Source organism: Nicotiana attenuata, chromosome 3 (genome assembly GCF_001879085.1).
Source record: "Nicotiana attenuata strain UT chromosome 3, NIATTr2, whole genome shotgun sequence".
NCBI classification, from domain to species: Eukaryota; Viridiplantae; Streptophyta; class Magnoliopsida; order Solanales; family Solanaceae; genus Nicotiana; species Nicotiana attenuata.
Genome location: NC_031991.1, coordinates 23,292,958 through 23,306,050, shown reverse-complemented (window position 1 = coordinate 23,306,050; position 13,093 = coordinate 23,292,958). Strand labels below are relative to the sequence as shown.

Sequence of the window (13,093 nt, the reverse complement as noted above, 5' to 3'; positions counted from 1 at the left end):
GCAGCCCAAAACAATACCCATAGCTAAACCACCATTCAAACACTTACCATCATTCTAGGGTTTCATGCCACCTCCCCTTTCCCCATTTTGAGCAAAGTTCCAAATCTTTTTCACCTCAGGTCAGAATTGTTAAACCATTTTCGTGCAACTTTTGCATCGATGTTAGAAATCAAAGAGGCAGAGACTGCAATTATCAATATTCACATGGGTAAAACAACTCTTTTCTTTCTTCTTCTGTCGATTTTTCGTCTCTCGCGCTGAATATTTAGTTGAGAAAGAGAAACTTTTGCCTTTAACCATATGAAAATTCAAAATCTTCAAATCTGAAAAGTGATGATTGCTTTCGGATCTCTTCTGCTACATTTTGGACCATTCTTTAACGGTCATTTTGAAAATCAAAATCCTTCTTTGAAATTTAAATCCCGCCCAAATGATCGAATCTTAACCCTAAGTTCTATCTATAAATACAATACATTCTTGCTTCAGCCGAAATCGTCGGGGAATTTCCTCTAAGGTAGGATCTTGAATCTTTGAAATCCCGAAAAATTCAGTTTAGATCATACTCCGCTTTTCTTTTAATCTATGTAGTTTGAAGCTTCAAATATATTTTTCTATTTGGTTATCACCATTCCAACCTCTAGAGCTTAAGTTATACTTACAGTTTAATGCATCTTTTCTTTAATGGATCTTAAGGAATGGTGTACACCTTTTCTTTAAGATTAATTCAATCCTTATCTTAGAATTTTTGAAGTTTAGTAGACCATACACTAGATAATTTATGTGCCCTAACTCACTTTTTAATATAGTTAGGTGGCGACTCTTTAGTTAATAATTAATTCAAAAATTACTAATATATTGTACTCTAATTTGACATGTGTTAAAATGGGGTAAACACTCACACTTATCTCTTGCTTTCTTATTAGAAAAAATGCACTCTCTTATTGATAGCTGCTTGGTAGAAACTGAAAGGCAACCACAATAACAATCTGATGTTAACCCCCTGTGGCTTTTGACTCTTATTTTTATTCTTGTTCCGATTGCTTATTACGCTTTACTGAATGCAGCAGTTCTTTTGAAAATTTAGAGTAGGTAATTTTTAGCTCAGAGGTTTTGTTTGTGTTAATTGTAGGAGCAGAGGCCTATGGGAAAATGCGCTATCAGTTTCCATATCTCAACAAAGTTATGTTACTACATGCTGCTATAACTTAGATTCTACTATATTCAAATTCATAGCACGGTCAAATACACAAACAAGCAAGTCGATCTCTATGGTTAGTAGCAGAATTGCAGATGTATGTTCATCTTTATAGTTTTTTTTTCATTTGAAAATTCATATTGTGCTGTATATTTTTATATAATAAAGTGTGGTCTGTTTACAAATATTTCATTAGTCACATTTATTTTTTGCTTTTTTATTGAAAAAAATGCTTTCTCTCACTAAGCTGTTTGGAAAAAACTGAAATGCACCAGCAACTGCACCACCATTCTGACCAAAACCTTTTTTGGTTACTATTTTTTCTTGCACTTGTTTCCGTTGCTTATTATATTTTACTTAATGCAGCAGTTCAATTATATATCAAGGGGTAATGTGGGTTCAGAGATCTTATTTGTGTTGACAGTGATCTTATCACGTGAGAGGCAAATCATAGCCCCAATAGAAGTTGCCAAAGTCACAGCAGCATGGATTAACATACTTTGTATGTGGAAACTATGAGCGCGTTGTCACAAAGGCCTCCTCGCCCACAGTCAACACAAATAAGATCACTCACATTTACCCCCTTGATATTTAAATGAACTGTTGCATTAAGTAAAACATAGTAAGCAACGGGAACAAGTGCAAGAAGAAATAGTAACCAAAGAGGGTTTTGGTCAGATTGGTGGTGCAGTTGCATTTCAGTTTTTTCCAAACAATTGTGAATGAGAGAACACATTTTTTCAGTGAGAAAGCAAGAAATAAATGTGAGTCAATATTTGTAAACAGACCACACTTTGTTATATAAAAATATAAAGTACAGTACATACAATCTGAATTTTCAAATAAGTAAAACCTATAAAGCTGAAAGTATCTCTGCAGTTCTGCTACTAACCTTAGAGATCGTCTTCCTTGTTTGTGTATTTGATCGTCCTTTGCTTTATTTTAGACCCTCTGCCAATTTGTTCTATTCCATTTTCCAACCCCTCATCTCCATCTTTTTATTATTTTCTTTTTCTTGACAGATTTAAAACAATGAAGATTAGGTTTTGAATCTGAATGTAGTATAAACTAAAATTATGGTAGTAATATTATAATCAGAAGAAGGAGATGTCTTTTTTGTCAGCCATTCTTTCAAAAAGTTTGAATTTTTACTAGAAATGGTGAAGCAGATTCTGTTGATAGATAAAGTAAAGTTTTAGAGCTCCATCAAATTGGAAGGAAGGAGTAGGTAATTTTAATTTTATCGAGGAAGAGAAAGTTTAAGGTCCGATTGTGATGGCACATATTACTATATTTACTACTTTACTACACCAATTTGTAGAAGCGAGAAGGTTGAAGGAATATCTTTACCCCAGGATTAGTTCATTATTTACTACAGTTACCATCGTATAAAGGCAACGTTTGAGCCACTTTGCAAAGGTCAAATAATCAACTCTTCTTTTGTTCAACTTTGTTTACTAGTCTCTAATATGAAAAGCCACGTTCCTTTGTCACCAAGACTCACTACAAATATATAACCTTGGGAGAAGCCACGTCTGAAATAAATGCTTCCTCCCATATTTTTACTTGTCCAATATTTTAAAAATAGATATTCACATTTACTTGTCATGTTTAGCGTATTAAGAAAAGACAATTTATGCAATATGTACATACAACAAAAGACAATTTAGCATATTAAGAAAAGATAATTATTTGTTACATGTACATACAATTTACTTGTCATGTGAAAGAATGTATATATGCAATATGTATTGGGAAAAAACAAAAATTGAATTTATGAGAGATTTCATGCAAATTTTGAATTTAGATGAACTTGGGGAGGGAAGGGTACCAATGACATTGACTTCGCATAAATGACCTAAATATCCGTATGAATTTACTGTGCTACCCCATTTGGGCCATTGTGGCCAAAATCAGGGGAAAATTTTAAAAATAGCTAGATTTACAAATGGTCGTTCAAAAATAGCCCAATTTCAAAAGTAATCGAAATTTAGCTACTTTTTATGTAAAGATAAATCTGAGCGAAAATACTGTTCAAAATCCGGAAAATACTCTAGTATATTATGCTGGAGTACCAGCATACGTATACTTGAACTCCAGCATATTATACTGGAGTTCCAGGATAGTATGCTGGAACTCCAGCATAATATGATGGAGTTTCAGCATAAATACACTAGAACTCCAGCATAATATACTGAAGTTCCAGCAAGTATAATGCTCCAGTATAATATACTGGAGAATGGAGCACTGGTGTTCCATTCTCTAGTATATTATACTGGAGCCAGCAAAGTATACCGGTCCAGCATAATATGCCGGAGTTCATACACAAGTGTACCGAACTCCAGTATATTATGCTGGACCGGTCTCTATTGCAGCAAAACGGTGGCTATTTTTCATTGACTTGGTAAATGCTGGGTATTTTTGATTGACCAGTCCGAAAATTGGCTATACCGTGCTATTTTTACCAAAATCAGTGGGGGTAGAAATACCTCTTCGTAAAAGAAATATGATTTTGATTGGTAGCTAACTAAGATGTGCAAGCATTATGATTATGTTGTCATTAATATGTGAAAACTGAAAAATTAACTGAGACATTATGAAACTGAATGTCTAAATAGTTCAGCAAACAATCATTTCTATATACGTAAACTAATGTATATAATTCGCATATGCTAAAGTTCTTTTGTTTTTTTTAAATTAAAAAAAATAAAATAAAAAAGCTATCTGCATATACTTATTTTACCGCATTTCACCATTCAATTCTCAAATATTTGCCGGCGATCAAGAATTAAGCACATTCACTGAACAACATCGTGAAGAAAAACACTTTATTATCTATCTATATCTATAATATTTTAATACTTTATTATAAAAGCACGAATATAATGTAGGTTTATCAAAATAGTCTTAAAATATAGCTATAGTATTGGCCATAATTGTAATATTCCCTTTTGTATCCGGTTTGGTTTTCAATTTGGTTTAGGCTTTTTTTTTTCAACAAAAATATATTAATGTAGCCCGTGTGTAGGAAGATTAGTAGGATTCCAACTTACATTACAAAAACTAACGGTATACGAACCTATTCAAGTTTTATAAATATCTTTATGAATTCTATTGATAATTAACAACAAAGAATAACACTCTTGTGCATGCTTGTATTCGAACTGAATTTATTATGAATACATGGCTATTGATCTAATTTTATGATTTGAAAGATTAAATATTTTAAAAAATAGTTCAATATTAGATAATTTGGTAATTAGATAATATTAGATAAAAATAGTAATTAATATTAGATAATATTAACATAACTAAAATAACATGTTTTTTGGACTACATGACCTTCTATTAATTTTTTTAATATTTAAAAATTAAATTTGTCTATTAACTTCTTATTAAAAATATGTAGGAAAGATTAATAAAATCAATTTCATAAAATCCTCCATATTGAAAGTACATTACCACTCCATAATATCCAATACTAAGAGAAAATAATAGTAATATTAAATGGTCAGCATCTATAATATATTTTTATATTATATTTGAACTGTTTTCTTACTCAAATAATATATTTTAATTAATTATTTAAAAATATACCCAATTATTAAACAACAACTAAGAAAATATTTAAAAATATAAATTTGTGAGAAATAGAAAGAAAAATGGTTGGTAAGCAAACGTAAAGATCTAGAATACATGATCGATTTTTTTACTCCTTGAAAAAAAAATTATGGTGGATAAAATTATAACTAAGATTAAATCTTCAAAACATGAGATGAACTAATATTAAGAATTTGAATCAACATATAATAAACTATTTTTTTTCTAAAGACCAAATAATTAAATCTTTCAATTAATTATTTAGCAAGAGAATGCAATTCAATTATTTTTAAAATTTATCATATGAGTAAAATTATTGTTCAAGTTAAGAAAAATCTTAGGGTACATACATTTATTCTATAGAAAGAGCGTTAGAGATTAAAAAAAATTAGAACACAAAGTAAAAAAAATATTATTATGGTATTAAGAATCAATCAACCATACAAGTGTATGCTAAAGTACAATCAAAGCTGACTCCTAAACAAGAACAAGCTTTCAAGACTATATTATAAAGAGTCGGGTTTTATACGGGATTATCCTTTCTAGATGCCTCCGGCGGAATCGAAAATAATTCTATGTCATGCATTACTTGCAAATGTCAAATCAAGAGGCATGATACTGTTAGCAATAATAACAAATGGTGTACTAACAACGATTTTATTATGAGGCCACTCACTGATATACCTATTCAAACAACTGAAATAACCATCACAAATACATCAAAGCAGAGCAACAATGCTAAATTTATTAGGAAAGCAAAATTGATAATATGTGATGAAGCGCTTATGGCTAAGTATTAAATGATCGAAACAATTGCCCCTGGAGATATATTGAGTAAAAATTGCACGGGGCGCCCTATTTGGTCGCCCCCATTTAACCATACCCATTTTTTTAAAAACTTTGAACTTGTACGCATTTTTTAAATAACTTCAGCCCCCTTTCTCCTTCTCGTTCATTTTTTTCTTCTTCTTCTACTACGGAGAAACAGCAATCCGTAGTTACACTCAGCAAAGGCAAGACTTCCACCATAAAAAGGATAATAATCATTATGCACAAGGAACTGCCAATTTTTTTTAAAAAAAAAATTTATCTACTCCAAATTCAACTCTAATTTAAGAACGTCTTTTCTCCAAATTTATACGTACAGAATTCGTGACTTTCACCAATTCACTGCTGCAGCTTGTACATTAGCAATATTTTCAGGATCAAATACAAGGATAATACACAAATACAATTGTTTTTGCCTGCTTTAGTGCACTAGTTTCTATCAGGTTAACATTATGGTTCTGTGGGAAAAATAATTTGTACACTGCCATTTTTACTGGCATTCTTTCGGTTGAATTATGAGAGTTTAGCTACACCTTACTGTAAAAGATTTATGCAGAGAGAACCAGCAAGCTTACAGCATAACTTAACAAGCCCACTATAATATTTTTTGTTGGGTATTAGTGGATTCTTGAAGCTTAGAAACTAAAATAATGAGTATACTAAAGTAGCTTTCGGTAGCAAGAAACATACCCTACAACATGCTTAAGTTAATCCAAGGTTGAGAAGAGCAAGGCTGCAGAGACTAATAAGCCGAAGAGGCCTGCAACATGCTGAAGTTAATCAAATATAGAACAAAAACTTCAGTTCTAGAGCTGAAGTTTCCCAATTACAATACAAAAACTTCAGCTCTAGAGCTGAAGTTTCCCATTTACAACACAAAAACTTCAGCTCTAGAGCTGAAGTTTCCAGTTACAACACAAAAACTTCAGTTGTAGAGCTGAAGTTCGCTAGTTACAAAACAAAAACTTCAGCTCTAAAGCTGAATTTCAGGCCCGGCTACTAGAATGCTGAAGTTTTGCGTGATTGCCTTTGCTACTTCAGTCCCATGTGCTGAAGTTATGCGAAAAAGTGGGTACGCTTGCAATTTTTTTTTGCAAAGTGGGCACAAGTTAAAATGTGACACAAAAAAGCGGGTATAGATGCAAATCCCCCATATATTGAATACCAGTAAACTATTTGGTAAAAAAACTAATGGCTTGGAAGGTGATTTCTGTCATATACTATCAAAAGTTACAAAATCGACGAAATCAAAGACCATAAAAATTAGCTTTCCAAAATTATATTTATGGCCTCAAATAAAAATTTAACTGACAAGGATAATTTTCGGTATTTTTATATTTTACAATTATAATAAATAAAGCAAAAGGATAAACTTTCTAAATATTAGACTATATTTATCGCAATATATTTTTTTGCACGAACAGTTATATGTTGCACTTTCAAGAGGAATGAATATCAATATCAACCACAAGAGTTCTGCTTATGGCAGAGCAACTAAAGCATTAGAAGGAAACATACACAAAAAAATTATCTACAAAGAAGTATTTGGTAAGATACCATCAAAGTAAATGCTTTTAAACTATAATACGTAATTATCTAACTAACATGACTAAATTGATCATTTCTCTAAGTTCTGATGATATCTTTTTATTTTGAATTCACATATCATGCTAATGTAATATAATATTTTTCAGCTTTCAGATGATTAAAATTGTTAAAACCATCGCGTGCCATTATTAACATGCAATGCACGTTCATAGATACTAGTACTTGAAAATAAAAATAACAGACTTGAAACGAAACAACAAAATACTTGTATCCCAATAAATTAGCTTGACTAGCATATAAAGTTAGCCAATCATTCTGCGGGCGATGTGCACAAATAGCCACTAACAGCTCATGTCTTTATTTTAAAGCCAGTGTTTTAAATGTCTTTAGTCTTTAGCCACTGGTTTAATAAACTTTAATTGCCCGAACGAAAATACCCTTATGCTCATGTCCTTAACTTCAGGACTTCAGGACTACTTGTCCTTAACTTTTGAACTTGAAACTCTAAGTTCAGGACTTCAAGACTACATGTCCTTAACTTTTTAACCTGTAACTCTAAGTTCAGGACTTCAAGGTTACATGTCCTTAACTTTTGAACTTGGAACTCAAACTTCACGACCAAGCGTCCTTAACTTTTGAACTTGTAAGTTAAAGTTAAGGACCTATTGTCCTTAACTTTTGAACTTGCTTGTCCTTAACTTTTGAACGTGTAACTGTAAGTTAAGGACTGTCTGTCCTTAACTTTTGAACTTGTAAGTCAAAGTTAAGGACTTATTGTCCTTAACTTTTGAACTTGTAACTGTAAGTTAAGGACTGCTTGTCCTTAACTTTTAAATGTGTAACTGTAAGTTAAGGACTGTCTCTCCTTAACTTTTGAACTTGGTAATCAAAGTTAAGGACCTATTGTCCTTAACTTTTGAACTTGGAAATCAAAGTTAAGGACCTATTGTCCTTAACTTTTGGGCTTCTTAGCCTAAGTTCAGGACCTATTGTCCTTAACCAGTGATTGACCGTAACTTTGGTACTAATTTTCATACCAAAATTCAACCAACGTACGTACGAGTATTTCATAGCCACTTGTCATTTCTGGTACGCCACCATAAGACGACAAAAATCACACAGATGAGATCAAAAGGTTTCTGTTCTTCTTCACCATTCTTAGAGCTTGAAATTACTCAGTTAGAATAAATTCCCTTACAGCCAATTAAAACCCTGTCAAGTTTGAAAAGCTTGAAATTCAGTCAATTGAGCAATTGGAATGGCGACGGCGGAGGAGAAACCGGTGATGGTGGTGGGGCTTGATGACAGCCAACACAGTTTTTATGCATTAGAGATAGAAAAAGGGTAACACAGTCTTTTCATATTAATTTTAATAGACTAGTGGCTAATATTGCTAAGCATTGAAAATGCTGGATAAAAAGTAAATATACCCCACTCAATTTTTACTCATTCTGCACTTATAAATCAATTTGACCAACTTACAAACTTAGTCAATTACACAAGCTTCTAGTCTTTTTAGATAAGCACAAAATTAAAGGGCAATTGGTTATAACTAACTTAATATACTATGCACGAGTCCTTTATCCTTTATTATCTCCCGCTGGATTGTATTGGTTGTTACAATTCTATACTATATAATACTATCTTTAATTCTACTTCTATAACAACAACAACTCATAAGTGGATTTTGGGGAGTTTAATGTGTATGTAGCCTTATCCCGATATTATAAAGATATAGATGATGTTTCCGATACACCTAAACTTCATTCTGCTTTTACTTATTTTTTAGAAACTTCTCATGGCAGAGGCCATGATCGGATCTAGAGAAGATGATGAACAGAATATAGACGATGTTGCATGTTGTATTTTTAATCCAAATGACAATAATAATGTTCGTTCAACTGGTTGCGTCCTTATTGGGTGTATGCATATATAGAGTCGTTGGGGTTTTGATGCTGATAATATTTATCATACAACGTGTTCTGATGGTTTATTTTCATATTGGTCTAAAGATTCCTCTTAAGTATGATGCCATCTTTTTTCTATTTGTGTTTTACATGTCTACTGGTTTACCTTCATGCTTCCTAGACACACTTTGTGAGTATGACTTCTCATGGTTATCAAGATTAATGAGACGTATTATCACGACCTGTCACGACCCGAATTTCTCGCCTCCGGGAGTCGTGATGGCGCCTACTGGTGAAAGCTAGGCAAGCCGACCATTTGAAATTATTTATCTTTTTCCCATTTTAATCCTTTTACAGTTAATAACCAACAGTTGAATAACAGCGGAAATCCAATAAGCGGAATACTGAAATGAAATGCTTTAAGAAATATACCAAAACCAATCCATACAATAACTACCCAAGACTGGTGTCACAATTTCACAGACTGTCTAGGAATACTAAAAGGATAGGAGAAGACGCCAAGGCCTGCGGACGCCTGCAGGACTACCTCGGAGTCTCCGACTGAACTGAAGGCAGCCACCCAAAGCTATGGTCCGAAAGTTGCTGCTCCGGGATCTGCACACAGTGCAGAGTGTAGTATCAACACAACCGACCCCATGTGCTGGCAAGTGCCTAGCCTAACCCCGGCGAAGTAGTGACGAGGCTAGGACCAGACTATCAAATAGACCTGTGCAGTTATATCATATGCAGCGGAAAAATAAAAGCAGAAACGTACAGCCAAGGATGTGAGGGGGAAACATGCTGCGGAGAATATCATTTACCAACAGTAACTCAGGTGAAAAGCATAAAGAACAATTTACAATTCGCAGTAGAAAGAATAAGGAAATCGTAACAAATCAATGATCACTTTTACCCTTTATTGTTGCGGCGTGCAACCCGGTCAAAATCATAAAAATACTTTGCGGTGTGCAACCCGATCCATATCATATATCACTGTTGCGGCGTGCAACCCGATCTAAATATAATATTGTTACAGCGTGCAACCCGATCCAAATATAGTAGTGTTGCAGCGTGCAACCCGATCCAAATATAATATTGTTGCGGTGTGCAACCCTATCCTAATATACAACTCAACACCAATCACAAATGTGACGACCCAAAGGGGGTCATCACCTGTTTTAATATTCTGTGCTTTCGAGGCCTTGAAAACCTCATTTAGAGTCACCTCGATTAGCGTACGCAGTCCGGGCGCGTAGCCGGAAAGCTTAAATGTGAAATTCTATGAAAATGCTAATTTTTGGTGTTAAAATGAATAAATTTGACCTTGGTCAACATTTTGGGTAAACGGATCCGGACCCGTGATTTGACGGTCCCGGAGGGTCCGTATGAAAATATGGGACCCGAGCGTATGCCAGAAATCGAATTTCGAGGTCTCGAGCCCGAGAAATGAATTTTTAAAAGAAATTATTTTTCTGAAATTGTTAAGGAAAATTGAAATGATATTTGATTAGAACGTGTTGGTATCGGGCTCGTATTTTGGTTTCGGCGCCCGGTACAGGTCTTATATATGCTTTAAGTCATTTTTTGTGAAATTTGGTTGAAAACGGACGTCGTTTGACGTGATTTGGACCTAAATTGAAAAATTTGAGATTTATGAAGTTTGAAAGAATTCTTGGATTTTGGGGTTTAATTCGATGATTATGATGTTATTTTGGCGATTTGATCGCGCGAATAAGTCCGTAGGATATTTTTGAGGTTGTGTGCATATTTGGTTTGGAGCCCCGAGGGCTCGGATGAGTTTTGGATAGGCCACAGGTTGTATTTTTGAACTTGGAAATTAGCTGGTATGATCTGACCTGCAGGCTTCGCATTTGCGAAGCCTGGCTCGCAAATGCGAGCTCGCAAATGCGAGATAGCCCAGACCTGACCCTCCATCGCAAATGCGAAGGTGCCCATGATGGCCAGGGATCGCAAATGCGACCATACGGTTCGCAAATGCGGAACTGGGTCTGTCGCAAATGCGACATTTTTGGTCGCAAATGCGACATTTTTGGTCGCAAATGCGAAGTCCCTAATTTTGTTCATTGTTCGCAAATGCGAACTTCACTTCGCAATTCCCATATCTGAGGGTCGGGGTTCGCAATTGCGAACCCCTGTTCGCAATTCCCATATCAGAGACCTGCAATTTTCTATACTTAGTCGATTTTTAAGTCATTTTCATACCATTTTCAAACACACAACTCCTTTGGGCGATTTTCCAGGAACAAATCTTCTTCCAAATCAATTGTAAGTTAGTTTTTACTCATTTATTTCAATCATTTACATCTTTTAACATGATTTCAACCTAAAATCAAAGATTTTCATCGGGGAAATTGGGTGTTTTGGGTAGAACCTAGGTTTTTTAAAAATTGGGGATTTGGACCTCAATTTGAGGTCCGATTTCAAAACAAATTATATATTTGAGTTCGTGGGGGAATGGGTAATCGGGTTTTGGTTCGAACCTCGGGTTTTGACCACATGGGCCCGGGGGCGATTTTTGACTTTTTGGGTAAAACTTTGGAAAACTCATTTTCATGCATTGGGGTTGATTCATTTAGTGTTTATTAATGTAATTAAGTAATTTGTGATTAGATACGAGCGAATTGGAAGTTGAATCGCGGGGTAAAGCTATAATTGAGGCTTGAGTTGTATTCAAGGCATTGAGGTAAGTGTTTGATCTAACCTTAGCTTGAGGGACTAGGAGTTGAGTCTTATTTGCTAATTGCTTCTTGTTGAGTACGACGTATAGGCATGGTGACGAGTATCTATACGTTGGTGTCTAGCATGACCGTGAGTCTTTAAAGTGTGAATATCTTGATTTCGCTGTATTTCTCTTGCCTTGGTGATGATTCCTATTTGTTGTGAAAAGCTTGTGAAAGGAAATTGTGACCTATGAACAACGAGGAGCATTGGCTCCAGTTATATTACAATTGTGAACGTATATGAAATGGTTTAACCCTTTGGAGCATTGGCTCAAGTGGTAAAATAAGATATGAAACAAAAGTGAAAGGAAGAGAAAGAGTATTAAATTGTACCCTTGTCGGGATTTAATCGTTTAATTGTGTTCCCTTGCCGGGATTTCTATTATTATTTTGTTTATTCCCTTGCCCCTTGTTTTGTGATTGTTGTTTGGGTGAGGAAGAGTGTTAAAGCACGAAGGGTAATGCCGTGCATTATTTGTTTATTGTGAGGAAAGAGTGTAAAGCACGAAGGGTGATGCCGTGCATTGTTTGCTTATTATGAGGAAAGAGAGTAAAGCATGAAGGGTGATGTCGTGCCGCACGATGTACCATTTCGTGCCAATTCTATTGATTATATGTGAGGAACGAGAGTAAAATCACGAAGGGTGATGCCGTGCACATTTTATTATATCATTGCTTGGTGAGGATGAGAGTAAAAGCACGAAGGGTGATGCCGTGTACTTGTTGATCTCTGTTTCTTTATTAATGTCTGAGTTGTGTTATTTCCTTCGTTACTGGACGACTTTTACTTGAAATTGTTATTTCCCCATAGCATGATCCCCCTCCCATATTGATTACTTGTCTCTTTATCTCGATTCCGCTGTATATGTATATATAACTGCACAGGTTTATGTAGTAGTCCGGTCTAGCCTGGTCACTACTTCGCCGGGGTTTGGCTAGGCACTTACCAGCACATGGGGTCGATTGTGCTGATGCTATACTCTGTGCTCTTTTGTACAGATCCAGGTGTCGGAACAGCTTACGGTGCGCAGCAGTAGTCAGGGAGCCGACCTTCAGTCCACGAGACTCCGAGGTAGCCTTGCTGGCGTCCGTAGGCCCGGCGTCTCTTCTATCAGTTTTCATGTTCTGTTGACATTTGTATTCGAAACAGACTATGTCCTTTATTTCAAACTCTTATTTGTAGTAATCCTAGACAGTCCGTGTATTGTTGTGACACCAGGTGCTGGGTAGAGACTTGTATTGTCTTTCTAGACGCTGTTTCTATATTTAGTTCA

The 13,093-nt window shown here is 34.8% G+C and overlaps 1 long non-coding RNA gene across 1 annotated transcript; it reads left to right on the top strand.

The window, feature by feature from the left end:
- LOC109223412 lies at positions 8–2,317 on the top strand. The gene is made up of 2 exons (XR_002067568.1): positions 8–208; positions 1,130–2,317. It is a non-coding gene; the product is annotated as an uncharacterized LOC109223412 (long non-coding RNA).